Raw genomic sequence first — 17,498 nt, forward strand, 5'->3', positions numbered from 1 at the left:
TCTCTCTCCCTTTCTCACTCTTCCCCATCTCCACTGTAAGTTTTCCTTTTAAATAAATAAGTCTTTAAAGAATCAAAGACCGACATTGGAGTTATTTTTCCTTCAAAGTATGTTATTAAAGGACAACTACTTCCTTGAAGTCCAGTAAGAATACTATTCAATATAATCCCTGCACCTACTAACTTTCTTTACTTTACTGATTGATTTTTTGACAGGCAGAGTTAGACAGTGAGAGAGAGAGACAGAGATAAAGGTCTTCCTTCCATTGGTTCACCCCCAAAATGGCTGCCAAGGGCCGGCGTGCTGTGCTGATCCAAAGCTAGGAACCAGGTGCTTCCTCCTGGTCTCCCATGTGGGTGCAGGGCCCAAACACCTGGGCAATCCTCCACTGCCCTCCTGGGCCACAGCAGAGAGCTGGACAGGAAGAGGAGCAACCAGGACAGAATCTGGCACCCCAACCAGGACTAGAACCTGGGGTGCCAGTGCCACAGGTAGAGGATCAGCCAAGTGAGCCATGGTGCCAGCCTACTGATTGATTTTTTAAAGATTTATTTATTTATTTGAAAGTCAGAGTTACACAGAGAGAGGAGAGGCGGAGGGGGGGGTCTTCCATCCAATGGTTCACCCCTAGATGGCCACACCAGCTGGAAACTGCACTGATCTAAAGCCAGGAGCCAGGAGCTTCTTCTGGATCTCCCACGCAGGTGCAGGGGCTCAAGGACTTGGGCCATTTTCTACTGCTATCCCAGGCCATAGCAGAGAGCTATGTTGGAAGTGGAGCAGCTGGATCTCGAACCAGTGCCCATATGGGATGCTGGCACTTCCAGCCAGGACATTAACCCACTGTGCCACAGTGCCAGCCCCTAATGATTGATTTTTTTAAGGGAAAGAGTTTATTGGGGGAATCCCAACATACCAGTGGGAAGGAGCAAAGAAGGAAAGGAGGGAGAAGAAGAGTATAAGAGAGAGACAGAGATCAGGACACGGAGAGAAAGAGAGAGGTCCTTTTAAAACTTTGCCAGGGGGCAGGCAGGGAAGTAGGAGCAGCAAATCCCATTAGGATGGGGGTGGAGCTTGACACCAGTGGTTGAGCCATGTGGCTACCTGGCTTCCAGCAATGGCAGTGGGGGCTAGAGCCTAGGATGGTGTCAGGGTGTAGTTCACACCATAGATAAGATTGCACCATTTTACTAACATCCTCCACTTTTAGTTTTTTATGAAGCAGGAGTTGTATGGGATTACATTAGTCCCAAAAGTCCAGGAGGGTTAGAGGGACAATGATCTGTCTTTAGAGCTACTTCCTGCTGGAATGGGGCAAGGAGATACTCTTCACTGTCATGGGGCATTGTCTCAAGCCACTATCTCCTGGGTGGGGAGTCAAGTATATCCCTGTAGCAGCAACAGCATTTGGTTGACTGCCTGGTTGCTGAATGCCTTGGTTCATTCCATTATTAACTCCTGTAAACACTTAAACAGACACTGTAGTATAAAAGACAGGGTAAGAATAGAAACCAATGATCCTAAGAGTGGCATTAACCAGGTAATGAGAAGATTTTATAGAGGAGAGGAAATGATGGTGGTGGTGTCTCTGGACCCTTGTGAGGACTGTTTGATAAATGTGGTTTAAAGCTGATCCCAACCAAGATCAGGAGAAAGGCCACTCAACTTTTTCAGGTAGAGGTGTTTGTCTGTAGAGAAATTCTGGACAACCATACAACATTAAGTAGGGGAAAGGACCATCAATACACAGAGGTGGGGAGTAGAACCCTTGATGTTAGAGTAGAGGCTATGATTACAAAGGAATGAGGCCCTAAGTGGGCTAGATACAAAGGACAGAGTCATCATTAGAGGACCTAAGAAAGGTGCTGTGTAAGCCAAATAGAAATTGACAGTCTGGCTGTTGTGGCCAACTGGGGAGTGAACCATCATATGGGGGACCTCTCTATCTCTCTCCCTCTGCCTCTTGTCTCTCTGTGTAACTCTGACTTTCAAGTAAATAAAATAAATATTTTAAAAAAAGGAAAGAACTGACAGAAGGGGCCTGATAATAATCTGGTGAGCTTTAAGGCCTTGTAAGTTATGAGGCCCAGACCTATCTATCTCTTCACATGGGGTACAGCCTAAGGGAGGTGTGAACCTCCTTGGGGAAGGCACCCTGTTGACTTCCATTACCTAGCTGGCCTGGCAGGAGAGGTGGTAAGGTTAAGGCTAGTGGCATCTTCTGCCTGCAATGTTACTGACCCTGCTTGGCTGTACCCTCAGCAGTGGTGGTCACTTTGGAAACTTGGCCAAGTGAAGGGCTTTTCAGCTTGTAGCCTGCAAGATCTGTGGCTCTGACCTGGGCATCCTTCGACTCCAGGGCAGGTCCATTTCCAGTGATCCAACTCTTGCCTGGCAGAGCTGCCAGGGCTCTTCATAAGCTGATTTCTGCTGAATCCCAGGCTTCCCACATTAAAAGCCACTGTAGTGGACTGGCCTGCTGGGTCTCTTTGAGGGCAGATCACTGTACAGAGCAACCTTTAATAGGCCTGCCACCTATCTTTACATTGCTTCTGATGCCTAGCTTTCTTTTCTCCTGATTTTTCTTAAAGCAGACCACAGGATGCAAGTCAAGGAGGTGCTCAAGTCCCACCTCTAATTTACTGATTGATTTTTATCATCACATGTTCCACTCTCTGAGATTACGGTAGTTCCAATTTGCCTGTGTGTTCATTTTCTCTCCCACTAGGATGGAAATTCCTGGGAATGTGGATTTTGTTTATTCAGCACTATATATCAGTTTCTATAAAAGTGCCCACTACATAATAAATTTCAAAAATACTTATGGAATAAATGAAGACATGGATATTTAATAAGGCTAATCAATTCACATTGGGAATTCTTTCTGAGATGTGCAATGCAAGAGTTAATCTGACACTACTGATTCAGTGAGCTGTAAATGAGATGAACTCACAAATTTGAATCCCTTTTCATTTGAAAATGACTCTGAAGTTCATCAATGATCAAGCAAATATAAGAAGTCACTGGTTTATAGCAAAGATCTATTTTAATTTTTTATGCAGAAATAGAGCATAAAGTGGAAGTGGAACTTGCCACATTTTCTGGTGTTTGTTTATCTTCTTTTCTTTTTTTAAATTTATTTTTTAAGGAATACAGTTTCATGAGTACAACTTTAGGGATGTTTTATTATTTAAAATGCTTTAAAAATTCTCTGCTGGAGCCAGCATTGTAAAGTAATGGGTAGAACGGTCACCTGTGATGCTGGTATTCTGTATGGGAGCTGGTTCCAGTACTGGCTATTCTACTTCCTATCAAGGCCCCTGCTAATGCACCTGAGAAACCAGCAGATGTTCCAAGTACTTGGGCCCCTACATGCATGTGGGAAACCTGGCTCCTGGCTTTGGACAGGCCCAGCTGCAGCCATTATGACTATTTGGAGTGTGAACCCTGGCTGGTAGATATATCTCCCTCTCTGTAACTTTGCTTTTCAAATAAATAAACAAATTTCTTTTTAAAAAATTCTCTGCTAATGTACTAAAATTTCCCTCCTTTCATATCCTTTGACCTCCAGTTCCACTTCCTAGAAGTGACCTAAGTATTCTTGAAATTTTGTTCAAGGTACTTGTGGGTAGTGGGCCACAGACTGACTCATTCCCTACATATGGATATACAAACTGCAGCTTCTCCATTTACTCTGATAGGCTATCTTTTTTCTTGTTAGTGCTCCCTCACTATGCACTTTGACTTAATGCCTTTCCAGAGACTGCTCCATCCTTTAGCACTCCTTCTCAATACAGCCCCATGAGGCACTTAACCTGGCTCTTACTTGTGCCTGTGGGATGGGTATGGCCATATTTTGTGCCCTTGGTCATCCTGCTGGTGTCTGCTTTTAAAGCCTGATGCCAGTATACCTGAGGCTGTACTCCCCTGGCTGGGTCTAGCCTGGCTCAGCTGCAGTTCCCTGTGACAGGGCTGGATAATCCTTTGCCTCATCTTTCCCCACACCCCATCTTTGGAAGATGCCCTGGGAAACTAAGCACTCAAGAGACATAGGGACCTAAACACCCCCTTACCATCCTGCGGCTAGGGAGAACTTGCCCACCAATCTGGGCTGTTTGTCTCAGCACACCTCATGTGCAGTGTACCACAGGCCATGAGAGACAGTGTCTTCAAGTCAGTCAGAAAAGGAGCAAGAGCCTCCAGGGAGGCAGAGTTTTCATCATATACATCCAACCCTCTGCCAACTCAACAGCTCTCTCTTCCTCCCACAGTCCCTCAACCCTGAGGTGAGGCTTTCATTTCCTTCCTGTCTGCTAAGGACTTCTACTATGGCTAATCTTTCCCCTGTCTCAACTTTGCTGTTAGCTCTTAATCTAAGTGCTGAGTACAAGTTCAGAGACAGAAGCATTTTTATTGGTAAAGGAAGATAAATTGGGAAATACATTCAAAATGACTTACTGTTACAGATTTTATGTATAAAATTTACTGTATAGATTTTATGTAGCTTAACTAATCAATAGTGATGTTGTGTTCCATATAACATTCTTTTCTTTTTGATGCAATATTTGTTATAGTTGTTACCACAGCCATACACACATCTCTATCTTATTACTTTCTAGGACCACATAGTTTTGCATTGAAAAAATATTTTGCCAGTCTCTTAGTCATGGGCATTTAGGTAATTTCCAGTCATTTTCTTTGCAAGCAATGCTATAGTAGGCATTACTAAACACAGTTTGAGCATTATTTTTTATTTTTGTGTGAATATATACTTTAGCTACATCTCTAGAAGTGGGGCTGCTGGAAAACTGGTATGAAAACAAGATTGACTATAAAAGTGTTTATCTATTTCATATTGACATGAAGTCACAGGATGCCCTTTCAGCATTAGTTTGGATAAATATGTCAGTGATGACCAGAACACAAGAATCCATTTTGAAGATAGAGAGGAGGAAATTGGAAGGAGGTGAGTCACTTACTGGACACCAGTGCAATATGGGCATGGGCTCAAGGGCTTGGGAATCACATAAACTGTGTGGGAATTCTAGCTCTGCCATTTTCTGGCTGTATGACCGGTTTCCTCATTCATGTGAACAGCTGTGAAGGTAAATAAAACACTTGCACAGTATTTAGTAATGAAAAATGTACATTTTAGCACCATTATTATGTATCTAGTACTGTGCTAGATGCTTAACAAATAGTGGAACTGGTGAGCACATAAGAGGGGGTATTAAACTTTATTTCTGTCTAGTTGGGAAAATACAACATGCCCATCAGAAATCATCAAGTAACATCCATCATTCACAAACTGTAAATGTTCTGTAAGTCCAGACACACTATACATGTGAATTTAGATGTTTGATGCTTTGAAGAGCTCTCTTTAATTTCACATGGCTTTATTGAAAGCAACAATATGTTCTATGATGGGTTGAGATGTCAACCTTATGTTTTAAAAGTTTAATTGCATGTCTTAAGGTTTCTCGAGTCAACATACTAAAATATTTTAAGTAAAGGTTACTGCTATTTACGTTAAAATAGTGTCATTGTAGAGTTGAGGGAGATTTGATTCTTCTGATGGATTTCAAAAATAAATTTTAGACTTGGTTTTAGAACTTTTCTATTTCATAAACTGTCAGGGTCCTGTGAGTGCCTCTGTTTGAAGATGTTTTGGTGTCCACCCTACCTTGTTATGATATGTCTTAAAAGTATATAGTTTGAAGCACTAACAAGAATAGACATCAATTTGGAAAAAGCCCCTATCAGAGCAACACAAATTCTGCTAAGCTTGAGCAAAAATAAATATCAAATTGGTGGTAAATCTTGGATTTAAGAATGGTGAAATCACTGATCATTTGTTAAAAAAAAGTGTATGGGGACAATACCTCAAAGGAATCAACAATTTACAAAAGAATAACTTGTTTTAAGAAGGAAAAAGACAATGTTGAATGTGAACCCTACAATGTCAGATCACCTATATCAATTTATGGAAAAACCTCACCTTGATCATGACTTAAAAGGGACTGATGATCAACATTAGAAACAATGACCAGCCAGGGCCATGGCTCTCTTGGCTAATCCTCCATCTGTGGTGCCAGCACCCTAGGTTTTAGTCCCAGTTGGGGCACCAGGTACTAGTCTCAGTTGCTCCTCTTCCAGTCCAGCTCTCAGCTATGGCCAAGGAGGGCAGTGAAGGATGGTCCAAGTGCTTGGGTCCCTGCACCCACATGGGAGACCAGGAGGAAGTACCCAGCTCCTGGCTTCAGATTGGTGCAGCTCCAGCCATAGTGGCCATTAGGGGAGTGAACCAATGGAAGGAAGACCTCTCTCACTGTCTAACTCTGCCTGGCAAAAAGTTAAAAAAAAAATTAAAAAAAGAAACAATGGCCAACACTGCAGATATCTCATCTGATTCATGTTTCACAATTCTGGCTCAAAAGCTCAAATAGAAGATTCCTCAGAAACCTGAATATAGCCTTACCACATGACCCAGCCATCCCACTCCTTGGAATTTACCCAAAGGAAATTAAATTGGCAAATAAAAGAGCTGTCTGCACCTCAATGTTTATTGCAGCTCAATTCACAATAGACATGGAATCAATCTAAATGCTCATCAACAGAAGACTGGATAAAGAAATTATGGGATATGTACTCTATAGAATAATATACAACAGTAAAAAAAAAAGAAATCTGGTCATTTGCAACAAAATGGAGGAATCTGAAAAATATCATGCTGAGTGAAATAAACCAGTCCTAAAGGGACAAATATGTGTTCTCCCTGATCGGTGACAACTGAGCACCTAAAAGGAAACCTGTTGAAGTGAAATGGACACTATGAGAAACAATGACTTGATCAGTCCTTGTCCTGTCAAGGAACAACTTACTATTTTTATTTCTTTTAGTATTTTTTTGTTCTACTTAATATCATTGGTTGAACTCCTTAATTAATACACAATTATTCTTAGGTATTTAAATTTAACTGAAAAGTGATCCCTGTTAAATATAAGAGTGGAAATAAGAGAGGGAAGAGTGTACAGTTCAGCACATGCTCACTCGGACTTGACCCTAATGATAGAGCTAGAAATGTGCCAGGAGATTCCAAATCAATCTCATCAAGGTGGCATGTACCAATGCCATCATACTTGTCAAAGTGATCAGCTTAAGTTCATAATTGATCATAAAGATAGGATTAAGTGTCAAAGGGATCATGTAAACAAGACTAGTGTCTACTAATAATAACTGATAGAATTAAAAAGCAGAAAATGATCCAACATGGGAAATGAGATACACAGCAGACTCATAGAATTGCAGATGCCCTAAACAACACTCTGGCCTCTGAATCAGCCCTTAAGGCATTCGAATCTGGCTGAAGAGCCCATGAGAGTTTCTCAGGCCAAGACAATGGAAAGCCAAGACACTGTGGGAAAAAATGACCTAAATGAAAGATCTCTGTGAGTGAGATTCCTGTGGAAAGAACAGACCATCAAAGAAAGAGGTGCCTTTCTCTGAAGGGAGGAGGGAACTTCCACTTTGATTATGGCCTTGTCTACATAAAGTTGGAGTTTGTGAACTCAAGAGGCTTCCATAGCCTTGGCAGCTCGTGACAAGAGCTTCAAGTAATTACTGATGTCATAAATAATAGTGTCAATTGTTAAACCAACAACAGGAGTCACTGTACACTTACCTTGTAGGATCTCTGTCCTTAATGTATTGTACTATATGAGTTAATGGTAAAACTAGTACTCAAACAGTACTTTATACTTTATGTATCTATGTGGATGCAAACTGTTGAAATCTTTACCTAGTATATACTAAGTTGATCTTCTGTATATAAAGATAATTGAAAATTAATCTTGATGAAGGATGGGATGGCAGAGGGAGTGGGAGATGGGATGGTTGTGGGTGAGAGGGAGGTTATGGTGGGGGGGAAAGCCACTATAATCCAAAAGTTGTACTTTGGAAATTTATATTTATTAAAAGTTGAAAAAAACCAAAAAGACAAAAGTTGTACTTTTGAAATTTATACTTATTAAATAAAAGTTAAAAAAAAAGCTCAAATGGAGCAAACACTCTTTGATGTGTTCTAAACTTGATGCACTTAGATCAACTTCAGATAACAGTAGAATTTTCTACAGAAATTTTCAGTAGTCCCTGAAGTATTTCTTGGAAGAATTTTTAAGAAGAGATGAAATATAGACTTAGCAAAATGATCCTGAAGACAAAACCCAATGAAGAAATGGCTAACCAGAGTGGGAGATGGTCGAGACAAAACAGATTTATCAAGAGTAAATGTTATGCAAATGGTTTTTCAGATGCTCAAGGAGTCTTGCTTGTTGTATTTCTGGAGTATGATCATTGAGCATGATAACATCACTTACTTGGAAAGAGCTTCAAGAAAGTCAGCCAAAGCTTTAGCAGGAAAACATGTGGGCAATCTTCACTAGGCAGTCCTTCATCATGACAATGTTTCTTCATTTCTTTCATCAAACAAGAACAATTTTTTGACTATTTCTACAGGAAGTAGTTATGAATCTATATCACACACCTCATTTGGCCTATTCTGAGTTATTTTTGTTCTATAATCTTTTTTGTGAAGATTCACTTTATTTATTTGAATGATTTACAGAGAAAGGCAGACACATACACACACACACATAGAGAAACAGAGAGAGAGAGAGAGGGAGGTCTTCCATCCATTGGTTCACTCCTCAAATAATTGCAATGACAAGGGATGAGTAGGTCAAAGCCAGGAGCCAGGAGCTTCTTCTGTGTCTCCAAATTGGGGTCAAAGTCTTTTTTTTAATTTTTTTTTGACAGTGGACAGTGAGAGAGAGAGACAGAGAGAAAGGTCTTCCTTTTTGCCATTGGTTCACCCTCCAATGGCCGCTGCAGACAGCACATCGCGCTGGTCCGAAGCCAGGAGCCAGGTGCTTCTCCTGCTCTCCCTTGCGGGTGCAGGGCCCAAGCACTTGGGCCATCCTCCACTGCCTTCCCGGGCCATAGCAGAGAGCTGGCCTGGAAGAGGGGCAACTGGGATAGAATCCGGCGCCCCAACCGGGACTAGAACCCGGTGTGCCGGCACCGCAAGGCGGAGGATTAGCCTATTAAGCCACGGTGCCGGCCGGGTCAAAGTCTTAATCACTCTGGTACTTTCTGAGGCACATTAGCAGGGAGCTGGATCAGAAGCAGAGCAAGCAGCTAGGACTTGAAATGGCACCCATATGGGATACTGGCACTGCAGGCCAGGGCTTTAACCCACTACACCACAGCACCAGCCCCTGTTCTAGAATCTTAAAAATCTTTAAAGAACATTCAGTTTTCTTTAGTTAATAATGTAAAACCCTGCATTGACATGGTCAAATTACTAGGAGCCACAATTGTTTGCAAATGAACTAAATGCCAAGTATCACTGTTTTAAAAATGTCTGGAACTTCATGGAGCTTATGTAAACAAATAACATTTATATTTGTACTTGATTTTTGAAGTTGCCTCATATGTTTTCTTACTTTTTTATCATAAGGTATCTTCTCTATTACATCTTGGCCACCTTCCTTTGATATTTTCTTTTTTTCAAAATTTATTTGACAGAGTTATAGACAGTGAGACAGAGACAGAGAGAGACAAAGAGAAAGGTCTTCCTTCCATTGGTTCACTCCCCAAATGGCTGCCATGGCTGGCAGTGTGCCAATCTGTAGCCAGGAGCCAGGTGCTTCTTCCTGTTCTCCCATGTGGTTGCAGGGGCCCAAGGACTTGGGCCATCCTCCATGGTCCTCCTGGGCAACAACAGAGAGCTGGACTGGAAGATGAGCAACCAGGACTGGAACCCGGTGCCCATATGGGATGCTGGCACTGCAGGTGGAGGATTAACCAAGTGAGCCATGGCGCCAACCCCCCTTGATATTTTCTAATGTGACTGCATCATATAGCAAATAGCAAGGGCATTATGACTTTAAGAATGAGAAGTGGCCAGTGCCATGGCTCACTAGCCTAATCCTTCACCTGTGGTGCTGGCACTCTGGGTTCTAGTCCCAGTTGGGGCACCGGTTCTGTCCCAGTTGCTCCTCTTCTGGTCCAGCTCTCTGCTGTGGCCTGGGAAGGCAGTGGAGGATGGCCCAAGTGCTTGGGTCCTGCACCCGCATGGGAGACCAGGAGGAAGCACCTGGCTCCTGGCTTCAGATCAGCACAGCGCATCAACCATAGCGACCATCTGGGGGGTGAACCAACAGAAGGAAGACCTTTCTCTCTGTCTCTCTCTCACTGTCTAACTGCCTGTAAAAATAAAAAAAAAGAAAAAAAGAATGAGAAGTGCTTAATAAATTAACCATCTTTTCTCCTTTGCAGAACTTCTGGGGAACTCCCTCTGATCAAGAATGCCAGAGAGATAGATTTAGACTAGAAGTATAGACTGTTTCATGGTTTTCACAGAGGGTTGACTCTGAATAACTTAGAAAAATAAAATTATAATCTACAGTTATTTATAGTCCATTGAATTCTTTTATTTACCCACAATAATTTTAGCATCAAGGTGTTCCCCAAGATGTTTGGGCTGATCATTTCACAGATTTCATAAATCATAACAGTAAATTGCTTCAAACTATAACCTATAATTAGTAAAAGTCTAAAATTGGTAGATTTTAAAGAAGATTTGTTTCATTTGTTTGAAAGGCAGAGATAATGGCCAGGGCTGGTCATGCTGAAGCCAGGAGACAGGAGCTACTTCTGGGTCTCCCACATGGGTCCAAGTACTTGGGTCATCTTCCATTGCTTTCCTGGGAGCATTAGCAAGGAGCTGGGTCAGAAATGGCACAGTCAAGACTTGAACCAGCACCCATATGGGATGCTAGTGTCACTGGCAGTGACTTTACCTGATACAGCACAATGTCATCCCCTAATCAGTAGATGTTGAATTCCATGGTATAGGGCATTTAATATGTTCATGTTGAATAGGCCGAGAAAGATATTGGCCTGAGATAAAAGTGAGTGGGAAGGTTTTGAGATCTTTCTAGGGATAGCTGGGAGCATCCACAAGAACCAGAAAGTTTTAACTGGGGACTAGTCAAGATATGGCATGCAGTGAGTGAATATTTAATGCTTAGTAAATATAAGACATCCTTACTGTGGAGATGATATACATATTTGTGGTTTAATAAGGGGAAAGAAGCAATCTGCCAAGTTCTCTTTTTCTCTGATTAATGTACACATTGGATTCTGTCTACCTATTAATTAGGATAATCCAATGGTCTGTCACACCTTTGAAAAAAGAAGCATTCAGGGCTGGAATTGTGGTATAATGGATTAGGATGCCACCTGAAATACCAGCATCCCAAATGGATACCTATGTGGGTCCCAGCAGCTCCATTTCTGATCCAACTCCTTGTTAATATGCCTGGGAAGCAGCAGGAGATGGCCTAAGTCCTTAGGCCTCTACACTTATGTGGGAGATCAAGAAGTTCCTTGCATCTAGCCCAGCCCTGGCCATTAAAGCTATTCAGGGAGTGAGCCAGTGGATGAAAGATCTCTGTCTCTTCCTCTCCTGCGTAACTCTGACTTTCCAATAAATAAATAAATAAATCTTTAAAAAGAAGTTCATCTACATATTATAGTAATTGAGTCTCTGTGGAAGGTTGGAACTCCTCCAGAACTTTCCTATCACCTGGCCAAATAGATTTGAGGCTTCAGTAATGCTTCATGGTAAATATTGGAATCTGGAATCCCTCCCTCTGTTACTCCTGGTTCTGTAACATCCATTTACAGTTTTAGGAATTCCCTTCTGTATTTCACTCCTAGTTATTTGTTGAAATTTGGGATTTCCCCACCTTTTGCAAGAAATATTCTGATCTAATCTCTCTTTTTAACTGTCTCTTCTACAGTGCAAATCATAAATTTTACTTTTTGTTTTTACTCTTTTGAAAAATTTCTGTGCTTCTCTTTATCTTTTGCATTTCTTTGGTCTATCAAGCCAGCTCTTAATTACAAAATTAAGAAAACTAGAGCTTGGTATATTTAATCTTCTTTTTAGAAGATTTATTTTATTTATTTGAAAGACAGAGTTACAGAGAGAGGTAGAGACAGAGAGAGAGGTCTTCCATCTGCTGGTTCACTCCCCATATGGCTGCAATGGCTGGAGTTGTGCCAATCTGAAGCCAGTAGCCAGGAGCTAGGAGCTTCTTCCGGGTGTCCCACGTGGGTGCAGGGGCCCAAGGACCTGGGCCATCTTCCACTGCTTTCCTAGGCCATAGCAGAGAGCTGGATCAGAAGTGAAACAGCCGGGACTAGAACCGGCGCCCATATGGGATGCTGGCACTTTGGGCCAGAGCTTTAACCCACTGCACTACAATGCCAGCCCCAAGGTATATTTAATCTTCATCTGAGCCAAACTTGGACCAAAAGACTGAGGGTTCATAAATTGGATCTTTAAGTCAAATAAAACATCAACACTTAATCATTGTTTTGCTTTTCTTTGTTCCTGGTTTGAGAGGTGTTCCCCCAGGACTCCAAAATTCTCCCCAGTGGACTATCCAGGGAAATGTCAGAGGGAGCCTCCTCAGTTCTCCTTTCCCTAGACCTAGAATTTTTATTTCCCAGTTTGACCGATCTCTGTGTATGAGTTTTCCTGTGTGCTCAATGTCCCATAATGGAGATTTCTTGGACATGTGTATTCAGTCTCCCATAGGGGAGCTTTCTTGCACACCACCTCAAATTTTTCTTGAGCTCAAACCTCTGTAGTGGAGGTTTCCTTCACATCTTGGGATCCAACTGCTCCATGTCCAGTTGTTTCCCTTGAAGGAGAATGGAACTAAAATGGGACTCCATACTTGCCTCATACTTGGGATATGTGTCAGTGACAAATGCTTGACCTCCAAAAATACCCAAATACCAATGCAATACTTATACTCTAATTTTTCCTACTTGGCTCACATGTGAGGTTGTTTGGTTGCTGCAGTACCTGCTTTTTCTTTTCTGTGGCACCTCTGCTGTCCTCCAAATAACAAGTCTCAGGCTTCTGGAGTGAGATAGGGCACCCAGATAGAGCAGGCCACATGCAATTGGATGGGATGTGTCTCCCCCTCTATTAGAGCCCCCACTCCATGCAGGTACAGAGATCCCCGATGAGCCCCCAAGTTGTGAGAAACAGCCTCACCTTTCCACTCAATGGATGTACTCAAGACACAGGAAGTGCATTGAGAAGGGAAACTATGAATGGTCTTGCAAGATGGGGTGCCTGGTGGGACTGCACACTCAGCGTGTTTTACAGCAAGCTATTTGTTTCCTAGCATGCAGGTCCTTACTCTGGTTCCTCCTTGGCTGAGTAACTACAAGATTGCAATCTTCCCAGCATTTGCTTCAGCTGTTTTGGCTACTGACTTCCTGTTTGCCTAAGAACGTTCAGGTGCATACCTTAGTTTGAAAATGAACCAAATATTTGCTTGTCACACTGAACCAAGTGTGCAATTATTTGTTATTTCTTACCCTTTGTTGGTTGACATTTCTTTTCAGAAAACTGAATTGTGTCTTTCTCACTAAACCTCAAACTCCATGTCAGAAGGCATCCTGACTTTGATGACTTTCTGTTTCTATCAGACCTACAATCGCGATATAGCATAGATGCTCAGCAGACACTTACATATATCACTTCCCCAGTCCTCTCGGAATGCTAGAAAGAATTTACCATTCTCAACCCACTTTGTAAATCAGGAAACTGAGGTACATCATTCAAGTAATTTCCTAGTCATTAGTGGGTCAGAATTGGAGCCTAATTACTTGAATGATTGGATTCTTCTGCCACATACAAATGTTTGGTCAAGGAAATGATGCTCCCCAGGACCAGGATCAGAGCAGTTTTGGTTATATGACACATGAGTCAGCCAAACAGACATGTTCAAGGCTTCAGTGAGCCAGAATGTCTCATAATGGTGTGTCTAAACTAGGAGAAATGAGGAGAGGTGAGAAGGCAGACAGGGGAGGCTATGCTAAGTGGAAGGAGGTTGTCTGGTCAGTGGCAATTTAAGAACAAATGAGGCTTTATTAGGCTGTCCAGTGGGGCTGGGGGTCTGTGAGTCTCTCAGATGTGGGTAGAATTCCTTCACAAGCAGACTGCCATCTGTCAGTGGAAAGCTTGTTTCCAGACCAGCTGGCATCTCCCCCACTAATAGCTTCTCAAGATGCATGTGTGATCTTGCAGCTTTAAATCACACTTTCAGTGTGGTTGCAATCTTTCACCCTGAGCTAGCAGAAGAGGGGTTTGAGCTTCTAAGGAGGACACAGACTGTCTCCAGGAGACCCACACAATCTCTGTGAGCCCCAAGCTAATAAACATTCATATGTGAAACCCCTGCCCAATGGACACCCCCCCCCAGAATGATCCAATTGGAAAAAAAAGTAATGCCTTAAAAACCCTGGGCACTTCCTGAAAGCCGGTGTCCTGCTCTGGCACTCTGCCTCATCTCCTCTTGGACCAGATGCTTTTGTCAAATAAGTGTTTCTGCCTCTTAGCAAATTGTTGCCTAGCTTTTTATTTCAATACTAAGCTTTGGAAAACAATTCTCAAAATTCGCTCCTGCAACCACCATCCCCTCTGTGACTGCTACCACTTATCTGCTTCTTTTTCTCTGGATGAGCAATTAAGATCTAGGTGGGATCTCTCCGCAGCAGTAGACGGCCTATGGCCTAGGTGTGTGGAGGACTTCTAAGGGCTCTGAAGCCACATATGCAGCTGTGAACTTGCAAATTGTAGTAGTGGGGCCTCTGGTGCCATTGAGAGGAACTAGAGAGGGTAACAGATTCCAAGAGGTTCATTTCAGCTGTACCATGCTCTTTTCAAGTATTTTTAAACTGGATATTTTAAAAGATATATGTGTATATATTTGAAAGGTAGATTTGCAGAGAGACAGAGTTTTTCCATCTGCTGGTTCACTTCTCAAGTGACTACAATGACTGAATCTGGACCAGGAAAAAGCCAGGAGCATGGAATTTCATCTGTATCTCCCCTATAAGTCACAAGGGCCTAATCACTTGGGCCATCCTTTGCTGCTTTTCCATGTGCATTAGTAGGGGACTGGGTTGGAAGTGGAGCATCTGGGACTTGAACTGGTGCTCATATGAAGTGTCAGCATCACAGGCAAAGGCTTAACCTGCTACACTACAATGCTAATCTCTAAACTGGATCTTTAAAAGATTTCATTTAAGACAAGGTCTTTACAAATTATTCACAGCTATGACTTTTAAATTAAAAACCAATTAGTATGAAAGTATAAAAAATGAAAAGTAAAAGCAGCCTTGTTTCTATGTCTCCATCTCTGTATGGATTCATCTTTTTCTCACATAAATGGAAACAGACATATATCCTGAATATTTATTTTTTTAAAAGATGCATTGAGGTTGGCTCAGATTTGCTAAGCCCTGCATGTGGGCAATAAAGTGTTCCCTGCTATCCTTAGCTTCGTCCCATGCTTGCAACGGCCTTGTTGGCGGACTGATACAAAGCGGTGAAGAGGCACCTGTGTTTGGCAGAGCCGATGTGAGACCAAGAGACAATCCTTCCCTGCCCCCTGGATAATCAAAAGTTTTGGCCAGACTTCTGAGCACACACTGAGAGAGGAACCAGACTGAAAGCACAGACTATAGTGCTGAAATGGATTAATAAGGAATTTAGTGATTTGGCCCGTGACCTTCTGGCATGATATTCTGCAGGTCCAGTTTGGGATGATATGCTTCACTAGCAAGTCACAATTACGGGACAGCTCATATCATGGAAGTGTATTCTTTTTGGCAATTCATTTTCCTACAGACTACCCCCTTCAAATCACTTAATGTTGCATTTACAACAAGAATTTATTATCCAAATGTCAACAGTAATGACAGCATTTGTCTCGATATTCTAAGATCACAGTGGTCTAATGCTTTAACCATTTCTAAAGTTCTTTTATCCATTTGTTCACTGCAATGTGATCCAAATCCAGATGAACCCCTAGTGCTAGAGATTGCACAAATCTATAAAAAAGAGATAAATACAATAGAATACCTTGGGAATGGACTCAGAAGTATGCCATGTGATGCTACCTTAAATTCAGAATAATCTGCATATAGCTGAAATAAACTTTAAATTACTGTTTCTTTTTTGATTTTCTTATCTGGTGGCTTCCCTATTAGATCTAATCTTCTAAAATTTTTTTAACTCCCTTCATTCATTCACATATTCATCTGAAAATACTTAAGTTCTTACAGCTTTGGACAATAACTGCTTTTGAAACTGTAAGGTAGGGGCTGGCACTGTGGCATAGTGGGTAAAGCCATCGCCTGCAGTGCCGGCATCCCATTTAAGTGCTGGTTCAACTCCTGGCCTCTCCACTTCTGATCCAGCTCTCTAGTATAGCCTGGGAAAGCAGTAGAAGATGGCCCAAGTCCTTGGACTTCTGCACCCATGTGGGAGACCCAGAAGAAGCTTTTGGCTCCTGACTTCAGATCAGCACAGCTCCAGCCATTGCAGCCAATTGGGGAGTGAACCAGTGGATGGAAGACCTCTCTCTCTCTGTCTCTCTTTATCTTTGTGTAACTCTGACTTTCAAATAAATAGATAAATCTTAAAAAAAAAAACATGCAAGGTAGTTGCAACTGAACAGTTTCCCAAGATTCAGAATTTATTTTAAAAAGTGAAGCATGTGTATTATGTGGCAAATGTCTTCACTCTAACTTGGTTATGAGTCTAAAAATCATTCTTCACTACTCTAACACGCTGAAGAAATCTGAAAGGGTGGGAGATGGATGCTCAGTTGTCACATCAAAGGAAGCACCATTATTATAACAGCATCCATTCTTGTTTAAGCCTTCCACTGTTAGAAATTTGAGGTTAAATGATGTACTTTATGCTCATCACTGATGCAGTTAGAGAATTGATATTGAATTTATAGCATCAGCAGAACAAAAAAATGTGGTGTATTTTATGCATACAAGTAAAGGAATGACCTGTTTTTGCCCTACAGGGAATAGAAATTAGAAGTCAAACACCCATTGTATTCCAAAATAGGGTCTCCAACAATTTGTGATTTTCATTTAAATTGTTAGGAGGCTTGGAACTATTAGTTAATCTATCTTCCAATACATTGTTTAAGATAGCACTGAATGAATGATGCAAGTTGCCAATGGATGAGTGATCAGCTAACAAGTCTGCTAGTAATTAATTTATTTTCTTCAATAATGTTACATAGACCAAAACAAAAACCATGTGTCTATTTGGGGAGAGTGATTTTGGGGATAACATGATAGCTTGATCACATAATTTTGCTGTATGCCACAAACTTCATGAAAAATATGCAAGAATTTTTAAAAGATTAAATTTGAAAAATAGAGTAAGACAGAGGAAGCAAAAGTGTAGAAAACTGTGGAAGCAGAAGGTGAATGTATAGTCAGTAGACCCAGAAAAGTTGGACCTACACTGGCCAAGGAGATAACTGAAAATAACATGCTCTGCCTCAAGATGTTCAGAAGCTCAACAGTTCTTCATT

The 17,498-nt window shown here is 41.7% G+C and overlaps 2 pseudogenes; one reads left to right on the top strand and one right to left on the bottom strand.

The window, feature by feature from the left end:
• LOC133754375 (serine/arginine-rich splicing factor 10-like) overlaps positions 1-12,810 on the bottom strand; it is a 28,873-nt pseudogene extending 16,063 nt beyond the window's left edge.
• A 1,087-nt stretch (positions 12,811-13,897) lies between these two features.
• LOC133754376 (ubiquitin-conjugating enzyme E2 D3-like) lies at positions 13,898-16,050 on the top strand (annotated as a pseudogene).
• Positions 16,051-17,498: the final 1,448 nt, after the last annotated feature.

This window comes from Lepus europaeus, unplaced genomic scaffold (genome assembly GCF_033115175.1).
Source record: "Lepus europaeus isolate LE1 unplaced genomic scaffold, mLepTim1.pri SCAFFOLD_104, whole genome shotgun sequence".
NCBI lineage: Eukaryota > Metazoa > Chordata > Mammalia > Lagomorpha > Leporidae > Lepus > Lepus europaeus.